This window comes from Schistocerca nitens, chromosome 1, assembly GCF_023898315.1.
Source record: "Schistocerca nitens isolate TAMUIC-IGC-003100 chromosome 1, iqSchNite1.1, whole genome shotgun sequence".
NCBI classification, from domain to species: domain Eukaryota; kingdom Metazoa; phylum Arthropoda; class Insecta; order Orthoptera; family Acrididae; genus Schistocerca; species Schistocerca nitens.
In genome coordinates this window covers 368,118,994-368,131,330 of record NC_064614.1, presented here as the reverse complement: position 1 = coordinate 368,131,330, position 12,337 = coordinate 368,118,994, and positions in this window count along the sequence as shown.

The following is a 12,337-nucleotide window of genomic DNA, read 5'->3' as shown; positions in this document are numbered from 1 at the left end:
TGGCATTCCACATATTGGCGGTCGACAAAACGCCTGGCAGCTGGCGCCTGTTACGAAAGACAAAGCCAAAGCGGTCACACAGACATACACACACACACTCAGAAACAAGGGACGAATACCAAACAAAGGCGTCTGGCGACTACCGAAGCATGCATAGCACTTGATGGTATTCTCTGCGTCATAAAGGTCAGCAGCGTTCTGTAATAAGTATGTCATATTAGACTATAAATTTGGAGTGATAATTTCGCAGCATTTATTGGGAGCACTCAACATATGAGACTAGAAAAAAGGACTGGAGGAAGAAGATGTAACATCTCAGCCCCTACGTGTAACATGAGCGCATTACATTCAATGGAATGGACGTACGTGAGAGTAAGAACAGCAGGTAATTTAAGTAAATCAGAGCTGCTGTTATATTCATTTAGCGTGCAACACGCACAGGATACCAATGTTGACATTAAGTGGCGTGTTTCGAGAGTCACGCTCTCATCATATGACTATCCGTGTTGAAAATTAGCAATCAGAATTATTCGAATTTTTCAGAGTTGGTGTTCACTCGACAAAACAATGTACTTGAAATCAATTGGTACGACAGTAAGTGAACGCGGTCGAAATCAGTTCTGAAGAAAAGGAGGCACATTGGTGAACGAGCAGAAATGGAAATTGGAATCTGGAAATTAAGACAAGAATCTTCAGTCCCAAAAAAGGTTATTTTACGAGTGCTCCTATAAGAAATTCAAGTGTATTTGATTGCTGATTTAAGCATGGACATGCAGGTGATGAGATCATGATTTCTGAACGAGTACGTGTATGTTAACATTGCTTTATTCTGTCTTTTTAAGGTAAATAAACATAACAACTGATTAAATAACCCTACTTCTTTAAGATTTATAAAATGGCACACAATGGGCACCGCTTTGATATTTTCGAAAGAAACGCTGTTTTCAGAAACTCCTAATCTCGCGACATATTCATACCTAGGGGCCAATCGTAGTACGTAAAAACACACCAATGAAGCATATTTCTGTTTATAGACCCTCTGAGATAACTGCAAGTCTCTTACATTGTAGTGCAAATAACAAAACGTAAATTTCTTCCAAAAACAGAAGAATATTTCTGTTAAACGAAGTTACTGAGAGTATAAGTTACGAGGTACCCTAGAATGCCAAAAGGCTGCGTGTAGCGTACGCTTTGCATCGTGATATATATTTTGTTTCTAATTTTCTCGGGTTACCTAATACCATATGAGCTAAACTTTATCATTAACTGAAAGAGTCTCCTCATACACTGATGAGCCATCTGCTTAAGAGCTTGTTTGTCCGTCTTTGGAACGAAATACCTCTCTGATTCCGTGTATCAGGGATCCAGCAGTTTGTTGGTAGGTTCGTGGAGGTATGAGGCATTACATTTCTACGCGCAGGTCATGTAGTTTGCTTGAATAACGGGCCACTGATTTGCGTACGCAGTGTTGGCGCCCAATAGTTACCCAGGTAGGTCCATATGATTTACATAAGGTGAACTTAGTCGCCGAGACATCATCGTCCGTACATTGCAATACTCCGCAAACCACTATAGCATATTTCTGGCACCGAGACACGGACAGTTGTACTACCGAATGGTGACATCGCCATCGGGGAAGACATCAAGTATGAAGGGATACAGTTGGTTCGCACTTGTTTGCGTGTTTTCGATTACTACGAAGCTCCCATGCAAGCGCAGAGAATGTCTCCCTTAGCATAATACCGTTCTCTCCAGTTTGTAATTAACGATGTCGTCGGGTCAGCATATGAACACTTAGAGGTGGTCTGCTGCGGATCTCCATGTTCAACAATGTACGATGAACCACGTGCTCCGAAACATTTGCACGTGCACCACACTGTGCTCTTTCGGCGGAGATGCCACCGATCAACATCTATCCTACTTTACATAGTAGATAAACCTCCGAACCTTACTTTCTGTGAAGAGACGTAGACTTCCAACCATTTAGCGCGTAGTTTTAGTTTCTCTGTCCTCCTGCCTCTTTCCGTAGATGCTCACGACAGTAGCACGTGAACATTGGACCAACTCCACCGTTTGTGAGATATTCGTTCACAGGTTTTGCGTAATAATAATTTTTTCTTTGACCAAGTCGCTTATCTCAGTGTATTTCCATAGAGTAGAAATATCTCTGGAGTGAGCATTCAGAAGCGCAGAACTGATTTTGTGTTGTCAACATACGTTGCCACTATGGTCACGTGATCTCGGGACGCCGTAGATTTGTCTTATAAATTTTGAATGTTGTCATATCGCTATTAAAAACAGATTCCCTTCGTAATTGCTGTGGATTTAGCATAGACGTGTTGCAGGAACCATAGCAGTTTGCGTCTGATATTGGAAACAAATTTGGCTCTTAGCTTTGAAGAGCAAAATGAACGAGCATGACGTCACAGAAGCTTCACGTCAGCATGTATTTACAATGTCTTTCATGTCACATCTCGTCAAGTCGCTTAACACAGTACTGAACGGCGAAATTGGGGTTTTGAGTCACCATCCCTAATATGCATAAAATGTTAGAGTATAGTATCAGAACTGAGGAGCTAAGAACGACAAAATTTGTCAATGGCCGAAGCAAACTTTATAACCTATGTTCTTGATCAATTATGTTTGGTAAATTACTGAAAAGTGAGACAACGTTTCAAAACATCGACAATTATTTACTAGGGAAAATATGTACATTCATACACATCAAAGAAAGCTTCAAACGAATTAATGAAGCCTGTTAAACTTATCCATTATGTTTTTTCTTACGTAATTAATAACGTCATAAACACCTGTATTTTACTCCTTCGATAAAGCTGACTTTTTTGCTTAAAATGTCATATGGTGGAATTTGCATCGTCTACTTATGTTCTTATACATATACATTGTGGGCGTCAGCGCCGTTGTGTTATTGTAAAACCTAAATAACTTTCCGCCTTCAGATATACGATCTCGGTTGTGTAAGAAAGTGGATAAAATATCCCATTCGTCATGTAACATCTCCAATCTGTCACTAAAATAAAGCGCTGTTATAAAATAAAGATTATGAAGATACAACAGTACAAAATCCCCTATTATAAGGAGAATGAGCGCGGCGAAAATAGGTTAACTTAAGATGTTAACAGACTGGTACCGTTAAAATTTTCTTTCCGAGAAACCTTGACGTACCGTGAAATGACGTGACGTTCCGTTGACGACCTGTGCGAATACCTCCATTCGAAAGGTATTGTAGAATAATTTGGTGTTGTGTGACGAGACGTGACGTTACCTGATGGCGGACGCGAATTGGCGCTAAACAATCGACGTCGTCCCTAGATCACGTGACAATTCCAGTTTAATGTTGACAACATGCGCAGGACGCAATGCTCACTCCAGAGATATTTCTACTCTATGTGTATTTCCCCCTATGCAGTCCATATCTTCGCTAGGGTGATCCCCACCAGTCTCTGCTGCGCGTATATACTTATCATAGAGCGTTAAGTATCCGCAGGGTCACCAGGTGTCATTCAAATTCGCGGTGAGCAGTGCTCTTATATTTTAGCTTATCAGTGTAGGTCATGGAAGAGGTAAAATTTAAAAATAAAATAAAAAATAAAGAAACATAAAGCAAAGCTTTTTCGATAACACGTAACAATAAAATAACACTCTGCGGGCGAACTACCATACTACTGACAGCTGTTATAGAGAATAAAAGGATATTCTCCAACTTAAATTTGTTGATCTGCAGTTTACAGATCCTTCAGTTCTGTTGCACTTTGGTCTTCGAGGCGTGTATTACATATGACTTGTAGGCTCCGCTGAATGTCTCACTTAATATCATCATCACGTTTGTTGGAATAGCCCTCAGAAGTGTTAAAGCGACTAATCGATTTGTTGACTTGTCATTAACTGGAAAAAATAAAAGGTAACGTCCGCAACGTGAAGGACTACACATTGAAATCGTATTCATTGCTACCCATACGAATGATTGTTTGTTGCAGCAATTACTGTGTTAATAAATATGATTGAAACACCACTAAAAGATGGGGCGTTGGGAATTCGCACACTTCGCGAGTGTCCATATGACAGCAAGCGTTTAGCAACGTCAGGCGTAGGGCGAAAAGGCGTAATTCCTCGCGTGTCGTCTAGGCGGTAATCTTCATCGCTTCGAATGGTAGTTAGCCTAATGACTAATGGACGCTCAAGGAAAGATTTAGGGCCTGAAAGCATACATTACTGTCTGGATACTCCTGACGTTATCTACATCTGCGTCATTCCCCGCAAGCCACCTAATGGTGTGTGGCGGAGGGACGTCTGGAACCACTAACTGATCTCCCCTTTCCTGTTCCAGGCGCGAACTCCTCTTGGGAAGAATGACTGTCGCCAATCCTCTGAATTAACTCTAATTTTTCGAAGTGTCTCGCTTTGTCATTTCGCGAGATGTGTACGTGGAGGGAGTAGTACGTTTCCCGACTCTAGCCGGAAAGTGCGATCTCGAAATTTCAATAGTAAACCTCACCTTGATTCCCAACATCTCTACTGATAACTTCTGCCAATAGAGTTCGTTTAGCATCTCCGTAATGCTCTCCCGCCGACTAGCCGTTCCGCGAAGAAACGCGCCGCTTTCGTTGGGCCTCCTCTCTGCCTTCCATCAGTTCTACCTGGTAACAGTCTTGGAATGATGAAAAATTCTCAAGAGTCGGTCGAACGAGGGCCTCGTAAGCCACTTATTCCGTAGATGAGTTACATTTCGTTTAGATACTTCCTACGACTCTGTCTGGCGTATGCTTTTCCGGCTATTTGTTTTATGTGGTCATTCCACTTACGGTCGCTCTGTATAGTTACTCTTAGATACTCTACCACACACATTGTTTGCAGCAATCTGTCGTCAATACTGTAGTTGTGCAGGAGTGGATTTATTTTTCTATGTGTGAGCGATACGTTACATTTACTTACGGTCGGGGTCAACTGCCAGAAGTGCCCCATTCATCAATCCTCTGCTAGCCATTCCGCAAATCGATACCGTTTTCTGGCGCAGCTGATGTCTTGTAGACAATGATCTGCGGACAGTCTCAAATAGCATCCAACGCTTTCTGCGATATCATTTATATACATTGTAAACCGTAACGATCCTCTCCCACTTCCTTGGGGTGATCTCGACATCAGCTTTACACCTGTCCAGTTTGTTCCGTTAAGTGCTGTGTACTGAGTTCTAGCTACAAGGAAGTCTTGATTACAGTCGCAAATCTAGTCCGATACTCGATAATCTCTTATTTCTTTCACCAAACGCCAGTGCGGGACTGTCTCAAATGCCCTCCTGAAGTGAAGAAACACGTTATAAACCTGAGCGCCGGTGTCTACAGCGCTATGGATGCCGTGGAGGAACAGAGAGAGCTGAGTTTCGCAGGATCCCGGTTTGCGGAATCCATGTCGATTTTGATTGATCTTAACTATGTGCATCTGTCCCAAGGCCTCTCTTGAAAACGGGAATAACTTGCGCTTTTTCCAGTCGCTACGTATTCTTCGCTGCTCCAGCGATCTACGATAAACTGCTACTAGAAGGGAAGATGTTCTTTCGCATAATCTTGTAGGATCTTACAGGCATCTCATATGGTACTGATGACTTTCCACTACCTAAGCGACTGTAGCTGCTCTTCTATTCCGCAGTCGATTATCTAAATATCTGCCATTTCGACGGTCGTACTGTATGGTGATTGAAAGGATGGACCGTATTACGATCCTCCTCGGTGAAATAATTTCGGGAAACCGAATTCAGTATTTCTGCCTTCTCTCTGTTATTTTCTGTTTCGATGCCAGTATCGTCATTGAGTGACTGAATAGAGGATTTAAAACCGCTTACTGATTTTACGTAAGACCAAAACCTATTAAGGCTTTTAGTCGGATCGGTTGACAAAATTTTACTTTCGAACTCATTGAACGCTTCTTTCATTGCTCTCCTTATGCTCGTTTTTGCTTCGTTGAGCTTTTGTTTGTCAACTAAGTTTTGATTTCTCTTGAATCTGTATGAAGCTGTGTTTACGTAGCAGTTTTCTGGCTCGTCTATTAAACCCCGGTGGGTCTTTCCCACCCATTAAGATCTTGCTTTGAGCTTACTTGTCTAAGGCATATGCAATGATGGGTATAATTTCTTTTTCCATTTGTGTTCCATATCTTCGTCCTCATCACTGAATAATTGATGCTGATTATTCAGATACTCTGCAGTTCGCATCCTGTCACTTTTTCTAAGCAAAGGGGTAGATGGTGACAGCCTCGACGTGGCCTACCCCCCCCCCCCCCCAGTATCGTGCCGCACAACGATCGCATTGCGAGAAGAAAATCGAAATGCTCAGAACGAGCTGCGACACTAGAAGCAAATGTCACCACCAAACGGCGGCCGGACGTAGTAATACCTCCCGGCCCTCACAGGCGAAGTTACGCAAGAGAGCGAGACAAATGCCTCAGTTTCCCCCCCGGAGCCAAGTGCGTGGACGAATACGTATATGCCAAGTTAACATAGAAGGATACACGAGGACAAAAGGAGACATCCTCACAAAGCTACTAACAGAAGAAAAAATTGATGTGCTGACCTTGCAGGAAACACATCTATCAGAAGAAAATATCTCGAGACTTCTAATACCAGGCTATGAAATTGTGGGCTATAAAGCCCATAATAAACACGGTATTGCAACACTGATCAAGAAAGAACTGGTTGATAATATTGAGGAAACTATGCACCACGATTTTGCCGTGGGAATCAAACTAAACGATATGACTGTGTATAACGTGTACAAGCCACCTTCAGAAAAATGGGAACAACCTGTTTTACCTAACCCACAACACCCTGCAGTCATAATTGGCGATTTTAACTCCCACCACCCCAGATGGGGCTATCAGTCTTGCGACAAAGAAGGACTCATGCTGGCAGACTGGGCAGATATAAATAATTATACATTAATATACGATGCAAAAGATACCCCCACCTTCTGTTCAGGAGCGTGGGGCACAACATCAACGCCCGATCTTTGTTTTGTCTCATCTGGAGAAACTGGAATAGCACCTCCGTCTAAGAGAACTGTACTGAGCCGTATTCCTCGGAGCCAACACAGACCAGTTATTATAGACCTTGGGATCCAAATACCAGTAATAAAGAGCCCCCCTATAGCCCGCTGGAACCTCAGGAAGGCTAACTGGGTTAAGTTTAAAGATATCATTGAAAATAATGTAAACAGAATTCCCCCAATTCCAGAAAATTACGACAGATTTACGAAGTTAATTATTAAAGCGGCACATAACTCAATACCAAGAGGAGCGCGGAAAGAATACATCCCATGCTGGACAAAGGAGTGCGAACAACTACTCGATGAATATAAAAAAACAGAGAATCCAGAACTAGGAGAACAGCTCATAAGAGCTATGGACGAGGAACGCAAACAGAGATGGCAAAAGCGGATGGAACAAATGGACTTTACGCACTCCTCACAGAAGAGCTGGAGTCTACTGAGGAAACTTGGCGGAGCACAATTCAAGGAACGGAACATCAATAATAAAATGACCCCTAACAAGATATGCTCTTCTATACTACAAACATCCAGAATCCATGCCTCCGCCTCGAAGAAAAAAGAACTGCACCAACTGATGAACGAAGAGCTAGATGCAAGCGAGGAGGAAGCAGGTTTAGCGAACTGGGTAACACAAGAAGAGATAAATATAGCACTAAAGAAAATGTCACCTGGTAAAGCAGCTGGCTGTGACGGCCTTCTTCCAGAATTCTTGAAGAACTTCGGGCCAAAGGGAAGAGCATGGCTGTCTTCTCTTTTCTCTAATATCATAGATACCAGCCGGTTACCAAAGCAATGGAAAAACGCACAAGTCATAGCCATCCAGAAACCAGGGAAAACAGGAGAGAATGCTAAAGATTATAGACCGATATCTTTATTGTGCACCACTTACAAGCTGTTTGAACGAGTCATCCTAGGCAGAATAGAAAGTAAAATAGAAGCTGCTCTTCCCCCAGAGCAAGGCGGTTTTCGAAAAGGAAGAGATTGTTGCGACCAAGTTCTCGCCCTAACCACTTTCATTGAAAGAGGTTACCAAAACAAAAAGAAAACGGGCATGGTATTATTAGATCTCACCTCAGCATACGACACCGTATGGACAAAAGGGATACTGTATAAACTGTCAAAAGTCGTGAAATGCAAGAAGATCATAGATCTAGTCAGAAATATGTTGATAAACAGGAGATTCAAGGTATCTCTGAATGGGAAAACAAGCAGCTACAGGACACTACAAAATGGCCTCCCCCAAGGGTCTGTGCTGGCTCCATGCCTTTTCAATTTATACATAGCGGACATCCCAAACCTGGAATCTCGTTCTTTTATGTATGCAGATGACATCGCTATCGCGGCTCACGCCAACACTTTCGAAGAACTGGAAGAAATTTTAAACAGGGATCTGGAACGACTACAACAATATTATGACAACTGGCACCTCAAAGTAAATCCGACTAAATCCGTGGCATCAATAATGCACTTGTGTAACAAAGATGCAAATCGTGAGCTAAAAGTGCAAATAAAAGGTAAATTGTTGAAAAACGATAGAACGCCAAAATACCTGGGTGTTAAGCTAGATCGCACTCTCACATATAAGAGCCACCTGTACGAAGTCGCCCAAAAAATGAAAACAAGAAACAACATCATAATGAAACTGGCAGGAACAACCTGGGGATGTACGCACATCAGCACTGGCACTTCTGTATAGTGTAGCGGAATATTGCACACCCGTCTGGGCCCGCAGTAGGCATGTCAGATATATTGATATGCAACTTAACGAGACAATGAGGCTCATAACAGGAACAGTAAGACCCACCCCGAAACCTTGGCTGCCCGTCCTTGCCAATATCGAACCACCCTCGATTAGACGTGAAAGAGCAATCCAGAAGTACAAAGAAAAGTTCAGGGATCTACCTCCTCCCCCTGACAGATTGATGTCAAGAAATCCCTTCTGGAAAGAACTCAAACAACAGATTGATATCGATAACCTGTGGAAACAGCAATGGCAGGAAAGCAAAGTGAATAACAGTTTCCTTATTGAGGACCCATCTCAACGAGTTCCAGGCTTCCAACTCCAACGTAGAGTGTGGGTAACTCTAAGTCGTCTGCGGACAGGTGTTGGTCGGTGCGGATATTTGTTGAAAAAGTGGGGTTTCTCCCAGGACCCCAATTGTGAGTGCGGAGAGAATCAAACCATGCAGCATATAGTTGAGTGCGACGTACACGGACTTAAGGGAGGAAATCTGATGGACATACATGTGATAAGTGACCAAGCACTTTTGTGGCTGGAAACCCTGAAAATTTTATTGTAAATCATTGTTAATGTTAATTTAAATTTTTATGTTGATGTTTGTAAGTGTATCACGCTTTGCCTGTAGCTGAACGAGAAATAATTCTAAGCAAAAATATTTTCCTATCTTTCTTAACATTTCGTGTTATAACGATAGACATAGCTGCTATCACAGACTTATGATCACTGATACCTTCATCTACGTTCACTGATTCTATAATTTCAGGTCTGCTTCTTGCTAGGAGGTCCGAGACGCCACTTTCACGAGATGATACTCTAATTATGTGCTCGAAATAATTATCCGACTAGACATTCAGAACAAAGTCACACGAATCCGCGTCTCTGACACCAATTTTGACAGCACAACTCTCCCAACCTCTACCTGACAAATTGAATCCCCCCATTATTACAACGCTATAATAGGGAAGTTATTAACGACACTCTGAAAGTTCTCTCTGAAGCACTCTACCACTACAGCCAGACTAGGCTGTCTCTAAAAGAATGTGATTGCCATTTTGACCGACCTTTGGTACTTAAGTTCGCCCAGACAATTTCACATTCGGAATCAGTGATAACCTCACTAGATATTATCGAATTCTTTACTGCAATAAATACGCCTCCAACATTGGCTACTAACCTGTCCTGACCATAAGTATTCCAGTATTAACTTACGATTTCGTTGCTACTTACAACTGGTTTCAACCAACATTTGTTCCTAAATACCACCTGGGCATTATAACTTTCAATAAACGGTAGTGAATCTGGGACCTTTTCCTGGATGCTTGTGAGGTTTACTGATATTATATTAAACTTTTCTATATCCGATCTGCAAGGACGAGTATTCTTTGACAACGTTGGAACCGACCTATCTTCCAACAAACAAGTGATGTACAAATTTCCTTAATCACCCCCTTGCCACATATATAGTTGTTCAAACGTTTATTGTGTATAATCACTCGATAGATGATCCTTCTATGTACTCCAGTGACCACTACAAATAAGTTGTAGACTTGAATTGAGAAGCCTTAGCAAAGTACTAAATCACTCATTTGGGATGACGTTAGAGCGTGCAGGAGTTGTTCCGGAACTTATTTTTATGTTAGACCAATCTCATAACATGACAACAATCACAGTTTGATTCAGCCATAGGGTGGCCATCTACAGATTCTGTCATAGGCATTTGGTGAATTAAGCGTTATTTATTTCGTAATACTAATGTAGTTATACTAATCTGCAAATTAATTTCTTTATTTGAATCACTATTTCTTGCTCTCAGCCTCACCTACTCATTCTACGCCGCTATAGAGATTTGAGAAGCGCGAGTGCATGTTAAAAGAACTTCTTGACTAAAGTAATGTATTATGCGAAGGCGAACAGACTGTTCTGTGCATTATGGGTCCATAAAATGTGAACTCCCTTATTTACAAAACGTGTAGTTGCTCATTTATGGTTCGATGGTTAAGTAGATGTCAGAATACATCTCTACACGTACGGGCTTCACTCCTCAGTCGGTGTTGGCATTTTTTCTGTTACCTTGTTTCATATTTGTCAATGGGCTGCCAATGTGCGTAGTGCCATGGTGGAGACTGGTGCTAAATCTTTGTTAAACAATAGGTTTCCCTATGGTTCAAATGGCTCTGAGCACTATGGGACTTAACATCTGAGGTCATCAGTCCCCTAGAACTTAGAACTACTTAAACCTAACTAACCTAAGGACATCACACACATCCATAACCGAGGCAGGATTCGAACCTGCGACCGTAGCGGTCACGCGGTTCCAGGCTGAAGCGCCTAGAACCGCACGGCTACACCGGCCGGCGGTTTCCCTATAACTGGCTGTGTGAGCCAGATCAAAGATCGATGAAAAGCAAGTGCATATCAACTTTAGTGGGAGTTTGCCTTGTATGGTATACTGCTGCTGTGTTCAAACCGAGCTTAGGGCTGTTGGTGTGGCGAATTCAGAACAGGCGCATCGAAAAGCACACACAACCGAAAACAGAACTTTACTGGCAGTTAATGTTTTAAATTTAATGTGTGTGAAATCTTATGGGACTTAACTGCTAAGGTCATCAGTCCCTAAGCTTACACACTACTTAACCTAAATTATCCTAAGGACAAACACACACACCCATGCCTGAGCGAGGACTCGAACCTCCGCCGGGACCAGCCGCACTGGCAGCTCATCGCTACATTCGTGTATAGTACGTATTCACTTCTGAAACAAGTCGTGGCCCTTCCAACATTTCCTAAGGAAAGTCGATGTCCTACGACATTATCGCTTTGCAGGTGGCAGCCGTGGTTTTCGCATTCCGACGCCGCCTCAAACTCACAAATTATCTTACGTCGCTATTATACTGTGGCATCACATACGGAGATGATATTTTTTTTAAGCGAGCAAATTATCTAATTTACATCCCGAAGGAATGTTAAGAAAAAGAACAAAAACAGGAAGCAGTCATACAGTCAATGACCTTCATTAATATACAGGGTGATTGTAATTAAAGTTAAACTTTCAAAGCGCTGTAGAAATAACACCATTGGTCAGAATGACGTCAAATTGCAACGGAATATTATCGGAGAAAGGGGAAAACGTATGGCAGAAGAAAAGTAAATAGTTACAAAATGTAGCAATAGATACCGCTGTAAGTATCACAGTTTAACAGTGGTCGACTACAAATGACAAATGAATCATACAACAATGCCTAAGGTGTACGTTTGACGTTAAACAAACTGTACTAGTCAGTGTGCTTGGGTGTAAAGGTGTGATGCTGCTAGTTACGTAAGCCCACTCACCACGGCAGGGTCATATCACATCAGATGGAAAAAAATCGATTTTTAATTGTCCTGGGGTCAAAACCCACATAAAATGTATGAATCAAAATCAAATCAGATTGTTAATTTCCGTGTGACCGGCGCAAAACATGTTCAACACGCTGTCCACCGTTTTCTGCAACAAGTTGAAATCGAGAAACAGCATGTTCCACAACTGATCGAAGTGTTT